Here is a 21,724-nt window from a genome sequence, read left to right as displayed (position 1 = left end):
CCAAGGCTGGAGTGCAGCTTCTTAATCAGGTCATACCTGCCTTCTTAAAATCCCATGAAGGCCCTTCTGTGAAGCTTCTCCTAAATCAAGAGCAAGATACCTGCTCCCCTTGTTCTCTCTGAACCAAAGTCACAGCAATGTGTGGCCCAGATGCCAGTGAGTCTGGTGGTGACTTGCCACCCCTGAGCTGCTCCAACAGTGCAGAGCTGGGAACAACTGAGGTGCAGGAGACACAGGCTCAGTCCAGACCTACTCCTGACCTGGAAAAGATGAACACAGGCAGTTTACATTATAATTAAAGATTCTACCCTACTTTCCTCAAACACATCAGTCTAACCCACCAAATCACTTAAGAGGAATTGGTGATAATAACATAGACATTGAAGGTAAAAGAAAAGGAAGGAATATTCCATGTAAATGTTGTGTGATTGCAGTTAAAAATGGGCAAAATATGATCACGATAAGACTTCATGTGCTGGTGTCCAGTAAATCAGTAGCATACACTCTCTCTGATATAAAGTCACTTCCCAATCACTTGGAGATAATACCATTTACCTAGGGAGTTCTTGCTTTCCACTTCCCTCTGACACTATTATTGTTATTGTGTGAATGATTCCTGGCAATTCACCACAACATTGAGTCACAGACTTTCTGGACTTGGAAGGGAAAGACATTTCTCTTTTGTTTCTTTCTTTAAAAACTAACAAAAGAACAACAAAATGAGACTCTAACAACAAAATAGGCCTCTAACAACAACGGCCACCTCAGACTTAGGGAAAGTCTGGTGTCAATTCATGCCTTCCAAGTGCTGTTCAATTTATTGGCTTCCAAATTACCTGGGCTGATAGGTCATGGTGGTGGGTGCCTGTAGTCTCAGCTACTTGGGAGACTGAGGCGGGAGAATCAGGAATTTGAGCCCAGCCTGAGAAAAAGAGTGAGATCCCTGTTTCAAATGAAAAGAAAAAAGAAATTACCTGGTCTGGTTTTCAGAATGAGATTTTTGGTACCTAGGAAAATTGACTTCAGAATCAGAATCTCTAAGGAGATGTTTGTGAACAAGACCCATCACTGTCCTCCTGAGGCTCATATTCTGATGAGAGAGAAAGATATACATGTAATTCAATAATTATTTATTGATAAATGCTAAAAGAAACCTAAAGCAGGATTAGGGAATAAGGAGTGATGGGCTTGAGGGTGCACTATTTAGTTTGGGAGGCCCAGGGAGACCACTCCAAGGAAGTGACATTTAAGAAGAAACCTGAATGATGTAGAATGGGACACATGAACATCCCAGGAGATGGCATCCCAGGAGAGGGAGCAAGTGTGAAGGCTCCAACATGAGGACAAGTTGGAGGGCTTAGGAGCTATTGGCAGTGTGCATAAGAAAAGGTGGTAGGGATGAGATCACGCTAAGCAGGAGGCAGGTTGTGACATTTTTGTTTCCTTCTAAGCAACACGTACAGCTAATTTTAGGGTCCACTGATGGTGATAGTGAAGTCACGTTTGATCCTTGTGCTTGTTGGAGACCTCAACCTTTCTGATAAAGAGTTGGGGTGGGCAAGTAGTCAGCAGGGAGCAGAGGGCAGTGGATGTAAAGCTTTCCAAATTGGTTCAGTTAATAACTCATCTGTTGGAGGCTCTCAACTTCAGAGAAAATTCTCAGTAGGAGCAACATGCGAATGACAGCAAGGAGATGCCAAAAAAAAAAAAAAAAAAAAAAAAAAAAAAAAAAAAAGAGGCAATGAAGGGGAGAACCATTCCTCTCAGAGGTGACTCCACAAGGACAGACACAGGTGCCAGAACCAATATGGCGTGCCTGGGAAGAAACACACTCCTGAATTCCGCAGAAACGTAAGATATAAGCCAATGCGTTTTTTTTCCAGAGGCAGGGAGAGTTTTGTAAGAATAGCCATTTTTTCTTTCTTTTCTTTCTTTTTTTTTTTTTTTTGAAAGGAGTCTCTGTCTTGTCCAGATTGGAGTGCAGTGGTGCAATCTCGGCTCACTGCAACCTCTGTCTCCCAGGTTCAAGTGATTCTCCTGCCTCAGCCTCCTGAGTAGCTGGGATTACAGGCACACACCATTACACCTGGTTAATTTTTGTATTTTTAGTAGAGACAGAGTTTCACGATGTTGGCCAGGCTGGTCTTCAACTCCTGACCTCAGGTGGTTCACATGCCTCAGCCTCCCAAATTGTTGGGATTACAGGCGTGAGCCACCACACCTGGCAATAATAGCCTTTCGTAGAAGACTGATGGTGGTTTGACTTGGTTATTGTGTGCAAGAAGTAAATAAATGAGTAATTCACTCTTTGCTTACTTGAAAATGAGGTCAACATTGTCTTTGACAGAAAGAATTCTGTATTCCCAATTAAACTTGTTGCAAACTCTTGTTTTAGATGGTGTATACTGCTACTTAAAACCTGTCTACCACAGACTGGCAAACTGGATAAAGAGTCAAGACCCGTCAGTTTGCTGTATTCAGGAGACCCATCTCACATGCAGAGACACACATAGGCTCAAAATAAAGGGATGGAGGAAGATCTACCAAGCAAATGGAGAACAAAAAAAAAAAGCAGGGATTGCAATCCTAATCTCTGATAAAACAGACTTTAAACCATCAAAGATCAAAAGAGACAAAGAAGGCCATTACATAATGGTAAAGGGATCAATTCAACAGGAAGAGCTAACTATCCTAAATATATATGCACCCAATACAGCAGCACCCAGATTCATAAAGCAAGTCCTTAGAGACTTACAAAGAGACTTAGACTCCCATACAATAAAAATGGGAGACTTCAACACCCCACTGTCAACATTAGACAGATCAACGAGACAGAAAGTTAACAAGGATATCCAGGAATTGAACTCAACTCTGCACTAAGCAGACCTAATAGACATCTACAGAACTCTCCACCCCAAATCAACAGAATATACATTCTTCTCAGCACCACATCGCACTTATTCCAAAATTGACCACATAATTGGAAGTAAAGCACTCCTCAGCAAATGTACGAGAACAGAAATTATAACAAACTGTCTCTCAGACCACAGTGCAATCAAACTAGAACTCAGGACTAAGAAACTCAATCAAAACCGCTCAACTACATGGAAACTGAACAACCTGCCCCTGAATGACTACTGGGTACATAACGAAATGAAGACAGAAATAAACATGTTCTTTGAAACCAATGAGAACAAAGATACAACATAACAGAATCTCTGGGACACATTTAAAGCAGTGTGTAGAGGGAAACTTACAGCACTAAATGCCCACAAGAGAAAGCTGGAAAGATCTAAAATTGACACTCTAACATCACAATTAAAAGAACTAGAGAAGCCAGAGCAAACACATTCAAAAGCTAGCAGAAGGCAAGAAATAACTAAGATCAGAGCAGAACTGAAGGAGATAGAGACACAAAAAACCCTCCAAAAAAATCAATGAATCCAGGAGTTGATTTTTTGAAAAGATCAACAAAATTGATAGATTAGCAAGACTAATAAAGAAGAAAAGAGAGAAGAATCAAATAGAGGCAATAAAAAATGATACAGGGGATATCACCAACGACCCCACAGAAATACAAACTACCATCAGAGAATACTATAAACACCTCTACACAAATAAACTAGAAAATCTAGAATAAATGGATAATTTCCTGGACACTTACTTACACTCTCCCAAGACTAAACCAGGAAGAAGTTGAATCCCTGAATGGACCAATAGCAGGCTCTGAAATTGAGGCAATAATTAATAACCTACCAACCAAAAAAAGTCCAGGACCAGACGGATTCACAGCTGAATTCTTCTAGAGGTACAAGAAGGAGCTGGTACCATTCCTTCTGAAACTATTCCAATCAATAGAAAAAGAGGGAATCCTCCCTAACTCATTTTATGAGGCCAACATCATCCTGATACCAAAGCCTGGCAGAGACACAACAAAAAAAGAGAATTTTAGACCAACATCCCAAATGAACATTGATGCAAAAATCCTCAATAAAATACTGGCAAACCGAATCTAGCAGCACATCAAAAAGCTTATCCACTGTGATCAAGTGGGCTTCATCCCTGGGATGCAAGGCTGGTTCAACATATGTAAATCAATAAACATAATCCAGTATATAAACAGAACCAAAGACAAAAATCACATGATTATCTCAATAGATGTAGGAAAGGTCTTTGACAAAATTCAACAGCCCTTCATGCTAAAAACTCTCAATAAATTCAGTATTGATGGAACGTATCTCAAAATAATAAGAGCTATTTATGACAAACCCACAACCAATATCATACTGAATGGGCACAAACTGGAAGCATTCCCTTTGAAAATTGGCACAAGACAGGGATGCCCTCTCTCACTACTCCTATTTGACATAGTTTTGGAAGTTCTGACTAGGGCAATCAGACAAGAGAAAGAAATAAAGTGTATTCAGTTAGGAAAAGAAGAAGTCGAATTGTCCCTGTTTGCAGATGACATGATTGTATATTTAGAAAACCCCATCATCTCAGCCCAAAATCTCCTTAAGCTGATAAGCAACTTCAGCAAAGTCTCAGGATACAAAATTGATGTGTAAAAATCACAGGCATTCTTATACACCAGTAACAGACAAACAGAGAGCCAAATCATGAATGAACTTCCATTCACAATTGCTTCAAAGAGAATAAAATACCTAGGAATGCAACTTACAAGGGATGTAAAGGACCTCTTCAAGGAGAACTACAAACCACTGCTCAGTGAAATAAAAGAGGACACAAACAAATGGAAGAACATACCATGCTCATGGATAGGAAGAATCAATATCGTGAAAATGGCCATACTGCCCATGGTAATGTATAGATTCAATGCCATCCCCATCAAGCTACCAATGAGCTTCTTCACAGAATTGGAAAAAACTGCTTTAAAGTTCATATGGAACCAAAAAAGAGCCCGCATTGCCAAGACAATCCTAAGTCAAAAGAACAAAGCTGGAGGCATCACACTACTCACTTCAAACTATACTACAAGGCTACAGTAACCAAAACAGCATGGTACTGGTACCAAGACAGAGAGAAAGACCAATGGAACAGAACAGAGTCCTCAGAAATAATACCACACATCTACAGCCATCTGATCTTTGACAAACCTGAGAAAAACAAGAAATGGGGAAAGGATTCTCTATTTAATAAATGGTGCTGGGAAAATTGGCTAGCCATAAGTAGAAAGCTGAAACTGGATCCTTTCCTTACTCCTTATACGAAAATTAATTCAAGATGTATTAGAGCCTTAAATGTTAGACCTAAAACCAAAAAATCCTAGAAGAAAACCTAGGCAATACCATTCAGGACATAGGCATGGGCAAGGACTTCACGTCTAAAACACCAAAAGCAACAGCAACAGAAGCCAAAATTGACAAATGAGATCTAATTAAACTAAAGAGCTTCTGCACAGCAAAAGAAACTACCATCAGAGTGAACAGGCAACCTACAGAATGGGAGAAAAATTTTGCAATCTACTCATCTGACAAAGGGCTAATATCCAGAACCTACAAAGAACTCAAACAAATTGACAAGAAAAAACCAAACAACCCCATCAAAAAGTGGGCAAAGGATATGAACAGACATTTCTCAAAAGAAGACATTCATACAGCCAACAGACATATGAAAAAATGCTCACCATCACTGGCCATCAGAGAAATGCAAATCAAAACCACAATGAGATACCATCTCACACCAGTTAGAATGGCAATCATTAAAAAGTCAGGAAACAACAGGTGCTGGAGAGGATGTGGAGAAACAGAAACACTTTTACACTGTTAGTGGGATTGTAAACTAGTTCAACCATTATGGAAAACAGTATGGCGATTCCTCAAGGATCTAGAACTAGAAGTACCATATGACCCAACCATCCCATTACTGGGTGTATACCCAAAGGATTATAAATCATGCTGCTATAAAGACACACGCATACGTATGTTCATTGCAGCACTATTCACAATAGCAAAGACTTGGAATCAACCCAAATGTCCATCAGTGACAGACTGCATTAAGAAAATGTGGCACATATACACCATGGAATACTATGCAGCCATAAAAAAGGATGAGTTTGTATCCTTTGTAGGGACATGGATGCAGCTGGAAACCATCATTCTCAGCAAACTATCGCAAGAACAGAAAACCAACCACCACATGTTCTCACTCATAGGTGGGAACTGAATAATGAGATCACTTGGACTCAGGAAGGGGAACATCACACCCTGGTGCCTATTATGGGGAGGTGGGAGGGGTGAGGGATTGCACTGGGAGTTATACCTGATGTAAATGACGAGTTGATGGGTGCAGCACAGCAACATGGCACAAGTATACATATGTAACAAACCTGTACATTATGCACATGCACCTTAGAACTTAAAGTGTAATAAATAAATAAAGAAAAAGAAAAAGAAACCTGTCTTCTAAAGGTGTGATGAAAGAGAGAGAGTCTGCAAAAACCCAACAGCAGCCTTTTACAATTCTGCTTATTACAATTGTGCATTTTGCTGAAAAAGTCTCAGACAGTAAAATTAAGGCAAGTGCAAACCACCGATTTTTAATGGCAAGTAATATATTCTTTTTGTTCTGTTAGCAAATACTTTGAAAAATGTTAGCAAGGTGCTTTCTACTGTTCTGCTATGTAATATGTTCTGCATGAAGCAAGTGTAAGGTAGTAACTATCACTGAGTTTTGTGGAATTAAATTAAATATAAGGAATACACACACACATATACACACAAATACATACATATATATTTATATACACCAATGTAAACATACATATAGAAATATAAGCAAACATACACATATACATGTGCATGCATATACTATATATATATATTATATATATTCACATTAGTTATGATCTACCTACTTCCTTTTTTGGAGGGATGGAGTCTCACTCTCGTTGCCCAGCCTGGAGTGCAGTGGCACGATCTCAGCTCACTGCAACCTCTGCCTCCCGGGTTCGAGTGATTCTCCCGACTCAGCCTCCTGAGTAGTTGGAATTACAGGCACTTGCCACCACACCTGGCTAATTTTTGTATTTGTAGAAGAGACGGGGTTTCACCACCTTGGCCAGGCTGGTCTCGAATTCCTGACCTCATGATCCACCCACCTCGGCCTCCCATAGTGCTGGGATTATAAGCATGAGCCACTACGCCCGGCCATGATCTACCTACTTTCATAAAATGTTACTTGTTTTGCTTTTCTCTTGATAAAGCATCTTGCTATGTTGCCCAGGCTAGTCTCAAATTCCTGGGCTAAGATAATACTCCCGCCTCAGCCTCCTAAGTAGCTAGGATTATTGGCAAGCACCACTATCCTTGGCCATAAAATGTTCTTATGGTGTCATCTAAATTGATTTCAGTAACTTGGTGACCTATGATTATGAGTGAAAATTATTAAATTGAATGCAAATATGCTTATAAAAGGTCTGAGGCTGATAATCCAATGCTGGAATAAAAAATAAATAAAAGATAAAAGAGCCGCAACTTAGCCATTAACTAGGATATAAGTAACTCAGCATTTCTCAAACCAGGCTCACTGGAACTTGGAACTAGAATTCATTAATAGGCAATTTCCTATGGGAAAAAGTGTAAAAGTGCTCAATGATCAACATGTGGGTAATGTTATAATTTGTATTCCCTAAAGCAGAGATCCTCAATTTCCAGGCCACAGACCAGTACCATGGCCTGTTGGGAACCAGGCTGCAAAGCAGGAGGTAGGCAGAGGCAAGCAAGCGAAGCTTCATCTGTATTTACAGCTGCTCCCCATTATTTGCATTACTACCTGAGCTCTGCCTCCTGTCAGGTCAGTGGCAGCTAGGAGCGTGAACCCTATTGTGAAGTGTACACACAAGGGATCTAAGTTGTACGCTCCTTATGAGAATCTAACGCCTGGTGATCTGTCACTGTCTCCCACCACCCCTAGATGGGACCCTCTAGTTCCAGGAGAACAAGCTCAGGGCTCCCACTGATTCTACATTATGGTGAGTTGTATAATTATTTCATATATATTACAATGTAATAGTAATAGAAATAAAATACACAATAAATGTAATGCGCTTGAATTATCCCAAAACCATCCCCCTACCCTGGTCCGTGGAAAAATTGTCTTCCATGACACCAGTTCCTGGTGCCAACGAGATTGGGGACTACTGCCCTAAAGGATCTGAAAAGTCTAACAATGGAATAATCAGGGAGTTTTACGTATTCTAACATTTCCCAATCTTATTTGAACATTTTCACGGGCACTTATTAATATGAATTTCTGTAACGTATTTTTCCCTTTCCTCTAACACGTCTATCACAACCAAGGCCCTGCATCGAAAGAAATCTTACCAGTCTCTCCCGTTGTGTTTCATTTACAAAGCACAGAAGTTAGCTCAACATCTTCAACTGCATACGTGTAACAGACCAGTCTTCCCCAACTTAAACTTTTAAAAGTAGATAAATTCAGAAACCTTCACTGGCAGCTCAGTTGTCTCCATTTATTTCATCTGCTATAACAAAATACATTAGACTGAGTAACTTATAAACAGAAATTTATTGCTCCACAGTTCTGGAGCCTTGGAAGTCCAAGATCAAGGCACCAGCAAGTTAAGTGTCTGGTGAGGGCTCACTCTGCTTCATAGACGGTGCTTTCTGTATGTCCTTACTTGCTGGAAGGGGCAAATACTCTCCCTTCAGCCTCTTTTCTAAAGGCACAGATCCCACTTACGAGGGCAGAGACCCCATAACTTAATTTTTTTTTGAGACAGAGTTTCCCTCTTGTTGCCAAGGCTGGAGTACAAAGATACAATTTCAGCTCACTACAACCTCTGCCTCCCGGGTTCAAGCAATTCTCCTGCCTCTGTCTCCTGAGTAGCTGGGACTACAGGCACACGCCACCATGCCTGGCTAATTTTTGTAATTTTAGTAGAGATGGAGTTTCACCATGTTGGCCAGACTGGTCTCGAACTCCTGATCTCAGGCGATCCACCCACCTCCGCCCCGCAAAGTACTGAGTTACAGGCGTAAGCCTCCGCACCCAGCCATGACTTAATTACTTCTTACAAGGCCCCATCACCTAATACTGTCACATTGGGAATTAGGTTTCTACACATGAATTTTGAAAGGACACAAACATTCAGGCCATAGCAGCTGTCTTCAGAATAAAGGCTGAAAGTCACTGTCTGGATTTCAGATTCCTTCTCCTTTCCTTCCACCTCTAGGTCCCACTACTACCCTTACAAACTTCCTTGTCAGCCTTACTAACTTACAATTCCTACAAATTATCTTTCTTCTTCTTGTGCCTTTGCTCACACCTTCTTCACCATTAGAGTGCTTTTGATAGTCCTCTCCAGTGAGAAGAGTCCCCGTTGACTCAACAACCCCACTTCCTCCTCCTCTTCAGCACAAACAATATCGTCCCATTTTCTGAACTCTTCACATTGTGCCATGCTGCTTCTTCCAGCATTGTGGGCAGTTGGAGAATGGGGAGTTAGAGTGGTTAAGAATAGCATAGGATAAGAATTAGGTCATTTTCCAGTCTGCCTAACTGTAATGACCCTGAACAAAAGTACTTAACCTCTTTTTGTCCCAAATCCTTTTTGGGAGTAGATGAGAATATACAATGAATTAAACATGAATTTATGGTAAACATTTTATGTGTTTATTCTTTGTGTCTCTAACCGCATTGTAAGCATTCCTATCTTTCATCTTCCCATACTTTCTGGTATAGTGCCTTGGGATTCAAGGAGCAAATGCTCTATCATCTCCATTGCGATCCATTCTGCAAATATTTTTTGCACATTCATGACAAATACCTCACTACTGTTGCCTGACCAGCAAACATTGGAAGATGCTATTTATTGGCTATAAGATACCTCAGAGCCTTGATGTGGTGGCTCACACCTTAATCCCAGTACTTTGGGAGGCTGAGGCAAGAGAATCACTTAAGGCCAGGAGTTCAATACCAGCATGAGCAACATAGTGAGACCTAATCTGTACAAAAAAACAGAAAAAAATTAGCCAGGCACGGTGGCAGGCACCCGTAGTCCCAATTACTCAGGAGGCTGAAGTGGGAGAATCACTTGAGCCCAGGAGATAGGGGCTGCAGTGAGCTGTGATTGCACCACAGTACTCCAGTCTGGGCAACAGAGTGAGACTCTGTAAGAGAAAAAAAAAAAAAAAAGGCCTCAGATTTCAAAAGTTAAAATCCAAAAGATGTGTCACATAACAAATGAAATAATACTATTTCATTATTGTAAATGAGATTCATTCAGGCCTTGCACAGTGGCTCACACCTGTAATCCCAGCACTTTGGGAGGCCAGTGTAGGCGGGTCACTTGAGGCCAAGAGTTCGAGACCAGCCTAGTTAACATGGCAAAACCCTGTTTCTTCTACACACACACACGTGCGCGCACACACACACACACACACACAAATTATTCAGGCCTGGTGGTGCATAACTGTAATCCTAGCTACTTGAGAGACTGAGGCATGAGAATCGCTTGAACCCAGGAGGTGGAGATTGCAGAGAGCCAAGATTGCACCATTGCACTCCAGCCTGAGCGACAGAGTGAGACTGTCTTAAAAAAAAAAAAAAGAGAGAGAGAGAGATTCAGGTGAGTTAGGTCTTGTCATTATAATGATAATGAGCAGAAAAACCTCATAAGTTACTTTTTTTGTCATTATAATAACTAGCAGAAAAACCTCATATCGTCCCAGGACTGCTTTTGAAGCTTTATTCCTATATAGCACACTGCCTCTCCTTAGTTGAATGCCTTTCAACTGCTTGAAATCAGCAAAATCCATAGCAGCTTCAAGACTTATGTAAAGGAGCAGTTTTCAAAGGGGTTACTTTCTCTGAGTAATCTTATGGTCTAACCATGTTTCCCAGGACTTAGCATCAGGGCCTCTAAAGTAAGTGCCTCATTAGCAAGCTGTTATCCTTTGGTGGCATCAAGAGAGAAAGATAGCTTCCGAGAACTACAACCTCAGGTCCACATCTGGCAATGGAGAAGGAGTGTATGGAAAAGAATGGAGTTAGTTCATCTACACATCTGCTCCCCAAGCTGGTATCAGTCTCTCTATATTCACTGGACTCAAAGCTCCAGGATAGACAAAATACTTGGAAGTCTTTGGGTTGCTCAGTTAGTGTGTTCTTTATCTAGAGGTATTAATAGCTTGCATTAGTGGCTAACGAACCTGGCTTTGGACCTAGCCAATGTACTGAAGAACCGTTTACTGGCTCTAAGATCCTAGACAAGGAACTCAACTTTTCTATGTTTAGTTTCCTCATCTGTAAACATAGAAAAATGATATTGACTTCCTCATCTATATGTTGAGGGGATCAAATGAAATAATGCATGCACAGTACTTAGCAGAATGCCTGGCTCATAGTAAGTACCTAATAATCGAGAGCTGTAGTAATTGTTACTGCATTTTTAAAAATCTAAATATAAAAACAGGCAGGAAGATAATTCAGGAGTGAAAAAGGCTCGGCTATTCCTTCTGATTCCTTTTCTGATTCCCTGGAATCCCTGGAAATTTGTTGAAAATGAGAGCAGCCGTATTTTGTAAAATGCAATCTAATTTGCATTTACTGGGCTTTCAAATTCCTAATGCTCTTCTTTTTGCTTATAAAGTGTCTACTTCTGTACAAGTAAGTAGACCCAGTCTTTACCACAGATATTAGTAATAATGATTTTTTGTTCTTAGTAATAATTTTAATTTGGGAATCCACAAAAGCTAAACACTTGTGGGCTGAATATTCATTTAGTGATCCTGCTATTGTGAATATGTTTGGTGAAAATAAACTGGCAAATGTGAACCATGAGGACTGTCCTGTTTGCATCTTTATACTAAACTATCAGTCTGAATCAATTCTGCATTTTGGCTTTCTTTTTTTTTTCTCCATAGAGATCAATGACATTTTTTTCACATCTCACATTGTCAGTGAAGCTTTAGAAAACAAAAATTCTGAGGCTTATTCATCTAATTACTAAAGATTAGGAAAGGCTGTAGAAAGTTGTTTTTTGTTTGTTTGTTTCTTTTCTTTTAACTTGCTATGCCTTTTTGGGACAGAAGTGCATAGAGTGTGAAACACAAAAGAATGAACATGTATTGACTGCTAAGTGCTGGGTTGCATTATCTCAGTTAACCTTCATAACAAGCCTATGAGAAAGGAATTATTACAGTTATTGTTACATTTTATTATTTTTATTTATCCTAAACTTGCTTATTAGATTTTATTATTTATTTGTATACTTAAAATTAAAAGTATACAGAAGAAAATATTGAGGCACAGGATGTTTTGTAAATTGCCTAAGGTCACACAGCTGGTAAATGTGAAGCTGAGGTTTTAACCCAGGTCATCTGACTCCAAAGCCTGTGCTCACAACTGCTTTTTTGTGCTGCAAACATTAAAGGTTATTCCAGCTCTAAAATAAGATTCTGTGTCACTAATTCATTTAAATGGTGTTCTTTATTTGTTTTTTAAAATATTTAGTGAAAAAATATGTTATAATTTTGGAAGAACAGCTGTATGCTTCATTTTTCTTTTGTGGCGTGGATAACTGAGAGCTCTTTATAAGTAAAACCACGCTCTTTATTCTTCCCTTGGAAGAAACCTGAGTAAGAGGCTCTTTGCAAAGCAATGAAGTAAGAAATGTATTATCCCCCAATTGGGTGAAATGAATGCCATTAGAAGGAATAAGATCCATAATCTAAGTCATTCTCTTGCCATGGTAAAAATGTTCTTGTGCCTTAATTAAGGAAGAGAGAACATGAGAGTTCAATATGAGTCAAAGTTTGTCTTGTTGTGAAGCATCTTAATGGATTTTCACACCTGATTTCCATCTGTAGATGTAATCAGCAAGAATGGAAGAAGTCTGAGAAGAGAGCTCTTATGGAGTTCAAGGAAGCAATACTCTAGATATTTTAGTTTTAGCTGAGGTTTACAAGAGCAAATCGATATTTTTCATCATTTCTACCAGGAGTATTAATCAATACAATCAATATGGCTACTTAAGAAACAATGTTTGGACACAAACATTGGAAAGAGAGAGTAGTGAATATTATATGTTAACTAATTTCTGGACTTAGAAGAAGCAATGTCACAGTCAATGTGATTTATAGCCATTGTAATCATTACATGGTGTTTTGAGGCCACTTTCTGCATGTGTGGCAATTAAAAATTATACAAAATTGATTCCCTAAAACAACCCTACTAGAAATGATAAACCTAAGCATTTTGTAGTTGTTGGAAACCCATATTGTCAACGCATTTTTCTTCCCGGTTACTAACTAGTCACTTATTCTATTTAATCTAAATAAATGAAATCCATTTTCTTTTTTGCTACTACCAGTTGAAAGAATTCATTAAAAAATATTAACTACTAAGTTCTGCGGCAAGGCAGGGACTATAATTGGCACAAATGCGAGTGAGACATGACCCATAATTTCATGGAATTTACAACTTCGTGAAGTGATGTCAATGGGTGGAGCCAGAATTCAAAGCAATTGTGTGGGCTGTCTAAGTTTGATCCTCTTAAACACTATGTAAGAGTTCTTTCTATATCCGTTAGAAACAAAATTCTCCATCTTGCTCCCTCCTTTAAGTCTCATGAATCTTCTGTGAGTTTTCTATTATAATAATATCCTTTAATAAGCTATTTTTCTGCTTATACTAGCTCTGAGAATCTTACTCTAAGATTTATTTATTCATGTCAATATTTTGAAGGTGTTTACTGCCTGGCATGTATTTATGAACCTGCCATTTAAGAACTGCAGAGACCTCATATTATAAAAATACATGGAAGCCAATCAGAGCGAGGACAGCCAGACTTCACCAAAACTTAGGAGTCATCATGCAGCAGCCCTGTCTTTCCTAAGGCTGCTGCTTTTCCCCCCTGGACCCCTGCTGTATTCTCTCTCTGAACCAGCTTCCTCTAAAAGAAGCGTTGTTTCAGTTCCCCCATAATTTTGGTTTCCATGTGACTTTACATTGTCATTTCAGTGGACATGTGTTTCGGTCACCAAGAATCTTTTAAACAGGCTTCTTATGTTTGGGGGGTTTTCCACTATGAGATCCACCTACTCAGCGGAAACCAGAACTTGATTTTCCAGTCTCCAGCTAGGATGTAGGCTTTGCCCAACAGAGCCATTCTCCTGAGATTGTTTTGCTTAGAAGGAAACAACATGAAGAACTAGGTGCAGTTGCTTCATAGAATCCGTATTCTCATGAGAGTGGCAGAGCACAGAGGAGAGATGTCAGGCATTTTGAAGCAGTAATGGCAGATGTCCCTGGAATAGTGATGATACGCACAAATGCAGTGGCCACTGTGTGACCAGCCATGCCTGTACCCAGAAGGACCTCCACTGGTTAGGCTCAGTGTATGATTTGGGAATTGTTCTTGGATATAATCTGATAAACCTCCTGAAGGCTCTGAGTTTCCTAATATGCTGTGACATACTCTTTTTCTACTTAAACTAGCTTAAGTGGGTTATGCTACTTGCAAGCAATCTCTTTGGTGATTATAGATTTAAACTTCAAAGATATAATTTTCAACAGGTTTAGAATTTAGGAATATCAAGTACAATGAATCATATTAATTGGTAGGCATACTCTGATGTGATAAAGCAGACAGGTCAATTTGATTGTATGATTGTCAGAAAAGTGGGTCAGGATGAGTGTGAGAACTGAGAGGCAATGTGGTGCCTAACAATTCAGGAATTAAAATAAAAAAAAAGTTGGAGTTGAGTTAAAGGTCCACTTACTGACAGATCTGGATCTTGATCCGGTTATTTGATCATTTGACTTTTCATTTATGATCCGTAAATATGGATAGCAAAATTATACCTTTTTTTGGCATATGAAGAGTGCTCAGCAAATGTAAGCTGTCCTTATAGTGCCACAAATAGGTATTCACATTGATATTTATGATGTGTTAATAATTACTATTTATTAGCTTGATATCCAGGAATCTTAATGGAGGCAATATGATCCAGATCATCACTGGTTCCTTGTGTTTTACTAGCTGGGTTAGTCAAGACAGAATAACTGTTGCAAAAAAGAACTCTAAAATCTCAGAGGTAGGCTTAACACATTTACAGTTTATTTAGTACTTAGGAAACAGTCGACTCATTTTTGTTCACTTATCATCCATGTGCAACTAAGGGACCTAGATCCTTCTGCGTTTTATCTCTTTGGGTTCTTGGAGTTCCCTCCATTTAGACCAAGAATGGGAAAGGAGAACAGATGGTTATGTGTAGGAGGCCAGGCCTGGGAATGGCATGTGCCACTCTGCCCACAATCTATTGAATACAATTTGCTCTCATATAGCTGTATTTAAGTGCAAGGAATGCTTGGATATGTTGTGTAATCTTGTGCCCAGAAAGAAATGAGATACAATTTAGTGAACAACTAACTTATCTTCAGCACCCTATTTCACTTTTTTGGTCTTGATAAGTAGAGCTGAGTTCCAAAATTGGGATGGAGCGGCATCCAGCATTTTGCTTAGAATTTTTTGCTGTCTGAATCTTCTGTGAGTTTCCTAACGGGTTTCACACAGACAATGAGTGTAAATCCCAACCAAAAATTATCTTATGAAGAGATATGTCTCAGTTCTTGCTCATTCTGAATAAATATGACAGCTGGATTTGGCTGCTGTCATATACTGGAGAGCATCTTTGTGTTAAAATGAACAGAAAGAAACCCAGATTCTGCTTATTTAGGTATGAATAATATCAATGATCAGAAATATAAATCTTCTTGGCCAGGCACAGTACCTCACACCTATAATCCCAACACTACAGGAGACTGAGGCAGGCAGATCATCTGAGGTCAGGAGTTTGATACCAGCCTGACCAACATGGTGAAACCTGATTTTATTAAAATAAAATACAGAAATTAGCCAGGCATGGTGACTTGCATCTGTAGTCCCAGCTACTTGGAGGCTGAGACAGGAGAATCGCTTGAACCCTGCAGATGGAGGTTTCAATGAGTTAAGATCATGCCACTGGACTCCAGCCTGGGTGACAGAGCAAGACTCCATCCACCCACCCCCCCACAAAAAAAAAAAAGAAAAGAAATATAAATCTTCGTATCTGGAAGTTTCATTTTTAGAGTAGATTGACTGATTAACCTAACAGAAGCAAACTGGTTTAATCTACCTCAGTTTTCTGGATTGGGATTACTTTTTGGGCTTGTAAATTGTGCAGATGGAAGGCCTATAAATAATCAATATTTATTGAGTAATAATATTTATCTCTAACTATATTACCATGGTCTTACATTTTAGCCTGTAAATTTTTATTTCTAAACATAAAAACTTATTAAAGAAAATAACGGGAAGAGAACGTCAATGCATTGCTGTTTAACTTTAAAGGAATAAATGTGAATTCTCATACAATCAACAGAAACGATACCAGTTAAATATTTTTTAGTAAAGGTGAAAAACACAGAGTATGTATTCTCCATTCAAAGGTAAAATAACACAAAGCAGTAGTATAAGATTCAATTTATGACACCTTGTTGATCATCCATTATTATTGCTCTGGATTTTGAGTGTTAATGCTTTGAACATCATTCATTTCTCTTCCAGTCATAGGAAACACAATGGGACTGCTTTGAAGGTCATTATTTTGATGATGGAAGTTTGTGATGGGATCAGAAGGACCTCAGGATGACAAATATGTGACATGAGCGCTGCCATGCTGACATCACTAAAGAATAACGGTATTATTTTCTGCTGGGTCTGTGCTTGACCTCAGAATCCTTTCCTTATCCAATCTCCAGCAGTGTCCTCAACATATCAGAATTATCACTTGGATGAAACTCTTTCATGATCTTTATAGTAAACTTTGGTGGCCTTATTTAAAAGAACTCTTAGAAGGAATGGGAAGTGAAGAACATCCAAATACCAAGCTTCATTGTTCAAGCTAGGTGGATCTAAGCCTCTGGTCCTCAATAAGGGCTTGATTCCAGGATCCTTTGGATTATTTGTGTCATCACCTAAGTCAGACTTAGGTGAAGCTGAAAAGACTACACTGGAGTTCAGGGGTCACCTCTGCGCATGGTGGTTCTGGACCTTGTGCACATTCTGTACCAGCTGTGTGTCTTTAGTTTGACTCCAGCGGTTTGTGTCTCTTTAGGGGTATAAGCTAAGCTCCTCAAATTTTTGAAGAATAGTTAGTGTTACATAGCAGACACAGAAGCAAAGAAATCAGCACAGCTTCATATTCTTGGCAGCATGTTACCCTCTTTCTCATCAGAAAAGCATACTAAAACTGAGCTAACCATGGTTCACCTGGGGAAAGCAACTCGCATCAGCTGAACTGACAATTTGTCCTGTCTATACTGAATGTCAAATATCTCTTATTGGTGATTGGAGTATGTTAAAATGTCAAGACTGAAAAGGACCTTAAAGAACATTTAGTCAATAGGTAAAATATATTTTTTTAACCACAGAACCTTTATTATAGGCAAAGTAATATACGAAATCCAAGTATGCAAGGGAGATTAATCCAGAAGCGGGGGAGTTGAAGACAGGGAAGCGAAATCAAGCCCCACCTACATGTTGTCCTTTCCTCTCTTGGAGCAAGCTCTGCTTTGGAAACGTCTTTTCCTAGATCTAAAAATTTTAGAAATAAGGAAGCAGTCCCTTACACTATTTAATATTATTTTGTACATGTCTAATTTGTAATGGATGGAGGCCAGTACAATATATTGGTCTCTGACGAGTAATATATTAATAGTTCCTTTCTGAAAATAACGTTAGAGATTGCTATGATCTGAATGTGTTACCCCAAAATTCATATGTTGAAATGCTAACCCACAAGGTGATGGTATTAATAGGTGGGGTCTTCGGGAAGTAATTATTAGATCATGAGGGCAGAGCCCTCATAAATGGGATTAGTGCCCTTATAAAAGAGGTCCTAGAGAGTTGCCCTGCCCCTTTCACCATGTGAGGACACACTGGGAAGGTGACATCTATGAACCAGGAAATGGGCCAGGTCTATACCAAATGTCAAAAATGCCAAATCTGCTGGTGCCCTGATCTTGGATTTCCCAGCCTCTAGAACTGTGAGAAATAAATTCCTGTTGTTTTTAAGTCACCCAGTTTATGACATTTTACTATGGCAGATTGAATACACTAAGACAGAGACTATGAGATAAGAACTAAAACAGGTTTAGAGGAGATAACATATGTTGGAATGCTGGTATCAAGGCAGATGGGTGAACAACTGCTTTATGTGATTATCATGATCATCATTTGCCAGGAAGCAACATCAGCAAAGGGCAGGATTTGAGTCACAGATGGGGCAACTGCCTTGGAACAGAACACATTATGCAGCTGGTAAAGCCAAGAAGCCAAGTTGGCAATGCTGATGACTGGGCAAACCCCAGGATGATTATCTTGACAGGAGTATTTATTTTGTATGTTCACTGAGTGATTGAATAACAGGTGCCAAAGCTGTTTCTTCAGCCCAGCATTTTCCAAAGTGTTATTTGTGGTAGTCCTGCTGTTCACCAAAAATATTTGACTCCCTCTCTTCAGAATACATGGTAGAATTAGCCTTCCCTTCTGACACTGAAGTTGGGCATGGCAATAATATTATTCACCTTGGCCAATGGGATTAACTAAAAAAAAAAAAAAAAAAAAAAAAAAAAGAAGAGGAGTAATGTCACTTGGAGCACTTGGAGGAAGTTTTAAAAGTAGTGCATGATTTGCTGAATTTCTTTCTCATTGTAGTGATTGTGAAAAGAAAAAACAACTCACCTGATTATCTGAGTGAATACAGTGAGCATAACTTTCCTCGAAACCACATTAGATATGTAGTATTAAGTGAGAAATAAATTTTACAATGCAAGTCAGTGATGTTTTGGGGCTTCTTGTTATTACGGCATGACCAAGCATGTCCTGACTACTATGGTGTTGTGTTAGGTATTAGGTATAAAAATGGCCTATGGTCAACTACATTTGGGATATTCCAATTTAAACAATTTTTTTTGTTTGTTTTTTCTTCAGGATCTCTAGAAGGCTTCACTACACTAACATGCACTGTGAATTTCCAAGAATGTGATATGGCAAATAGTGCTTCTGAAATTTATGTGTTTCTAGCATTCTTTGTTTCTTCCTATGAAGCACCTCCTGATGGAATGCTAGCTTATAAAAACTACAGATGGGATTTAGTGAAAAATACACATCACAATCAGCAAATGTGTCTTTAAATAGGAAGTATGTTTGTCTATGTATTGTGTGTGTGTTTGTGCATGAGAGAGAAGGAGTGAGAAAAAAGATAATGCAAAAAGAAGAAATAATCTTTTTGTCTTCGATGTGTTTACTGTTCTACTTCATCTGAGTTAAGAAGATAAAATTTTAGTTCTAAATTTATAAATATATTTACTTTCTTTGGTGCACTGAATTGGGTAGGAAGATTCTGGTGATTATGCCTGTTATGTAGTACTTTTGATATATAATAGTGATTTCAGAGAGAAGTACTGACTTTATGCTTCTTCCAAAGATTTATACTTACATAAATTACAATTCAGTGAAACAGCATATTTAAAATTTAAATATGGTTTTTCCAACAATAATAATTAGAAAAAATTTTGGTCAGTGAGATAGAGCATGTTAGAACAAAATTCAGGAGCTCTGCAATGTTAGTATCATGTGTGCCTTTTATATTTGACTATGTCTAGGGTTATAGTGGCTTGGTATTTTAACGCTTCATAAAAAAGCATAGCACCGGTTGTTGGCAACTTCTAATGGCACCAGAAGAATCTGGAAGACACATAACTACCACTTATTACTTCAGTTCTACTTAATATATTACTTTCTGTGTGTATTAGTGAATACAGACACACAAAAAAGGGACACTTTAAACAAGTGCTATTGAGTTTTCTCCTCATTTTCTCCTGGATTTTTCTCTCTTGATTCCACTTCCAAAGCAATCACTCTTATCTATTTACTTCCTTGATCTAAAATGGGTGACATTCTAAAAGTCATTTCTTTTTAAAAAATTTTTCCATAGGTTATTGGGCTACAGGTGGAATTTGGTTATATGAGTAAGTCCTTTAGTGGTGATTTGTGAGATTTTGATGCACCCATCACCTGAGCAGTATACACTGCACCATATTTGCAGTCTTTTATCCCTCATTCCCTTCCCATGCTTCCCCCCAGGTCCCCAAAGTCCATTGTATCATTCTTACGCCTTTGTGTCCTCATAGCTTAGCTCCCACATATCAGTGAGAACATATGATGTTTCGTTTTCCATTCCTGAGTCACTTCACTTAGAATAATAGTCTTCAATCTCGGCCAGGTCGCTGCAAATGCCATTAATTCATTCTTTTTTGCAGCCGAGTAGTACATATACATCATATATGTATATATAAATACTACAGTTTCTTTATCCATTCATTGATTGATGGGCATTTGGGTTGGTTCCATGATTTTGCAATTGCTTTTTTCATACGTTTGTTGGCCATTTGTATATCTTCTTTTGAGAATTGTGTATTCATGTCCTTCGCCCACTTTTTGATGGGATTGTTTGTTTTTTTCTTACTGATTTCTTTGAGTTTGTTGTAGATTCTGGATATTAGTCCTTTGTCAGATGTATAGATTGTGAAGATTTTTTTCCATTCTGTGGATTGCCTGTTTACTCTGCTGACTGTTCCTTTTGCCGTGCAAAAGCTGTTTAGTTTAATTAAGTCCCAACTATTTGTTTTTGTTGCATTTGCTTTTGGGTTCTTGGTCATGAAATTCTTGCATAAGCCAATGTCTTGAAGGGTTTTTCCAATGTTATCTTCTATAATTTTTATAGTTTCAGGTCTTAGATTTAAGTCCTTTATCTTGAGTTGATTTTTGTGTAAGGTGAGAGATAAGGATTCAATTTCATTCTCCTACATGTGGCTAGCCAGTTATCCCAGCACCAGTTGTTGAAAAGGGTGTCCTTTCTCCACTTTATGTTTTTGTTTGCTTTATTGAAGATCAGTTGGCTGTGTTTGGGTTTATTTCTGAGTCCTCTATTCTGTTCCATTGGTCTATATTTTTGTATTTTTATGCATATTTTTATACCAGTACGATGCTGTTTTGGCGACTATGGCTGTATAATATAGTTTGAAATCAGGTAGTGTGATGCCTCTAGATTTGTTCTTTTTGTTTAGTCTTGCTTTGGCTATGCAGGCTCTTTATTGGTTTCATAAGGATTTTAGAATTGTTTTTTCCAATTCTGTGAAGAATGATAGTGGTATTTTGATGGGAATTGCATTTAATTTGTAGATTGCTTTTGGCAGTATGGTCATTTTCACAATATTGACTCTACCCACCATGAGCACAGGATGTGTTTCCATTTGTGTCATCTATGATTTCTTCCAGCAGTGTTTCGTAATTTTCCTTGTAGAGGTCTTTCACCTCTTTGGTTAGGTATATTCCTAAGTTGTTTTTGTTTTTTTTTTTCTCCCAGCTGTTGTAGAAGGGTTTAAGTTCTTGATTTGATTATCTGCTTGGTCACTGCTGGTGTATAGAAGATCTACTGATTTGTGTACATTAATCTTGTGTCTGGAACTTTGCTGAATTCTTTTATCAGTTCTAGGAGCTTTCTGGAGGATTTTTTAGGGTTTTTGGGGTAAACGATCATATTATCAGCAGACAATGACAGTTTGACTTCCTTTTTACCAATTTGGATGCCCTTTTTTTCTTTCTCTTGTGTGTTTGCTCTGCCTAGGGCTT

The sequence above is a fragment of the Chlorocebus sabaeus genome, chromosome 8 (genome assembly GCF_047675955.1).
Source record: "Chlorocebus sabaeus isolate Y175 chromosome 8, mChlSab1.0.hap1, whole genome shotgun sequence".
Lineage (NCBI taxonomy): Eukaryota > Metazoa > Chordata > Mammalia > Primates > Cercopithecidae > Chlorocebus > Chlorocebus sabaeus.
This window is presented reverse-complemented; position numbering follows the sequence as displayed.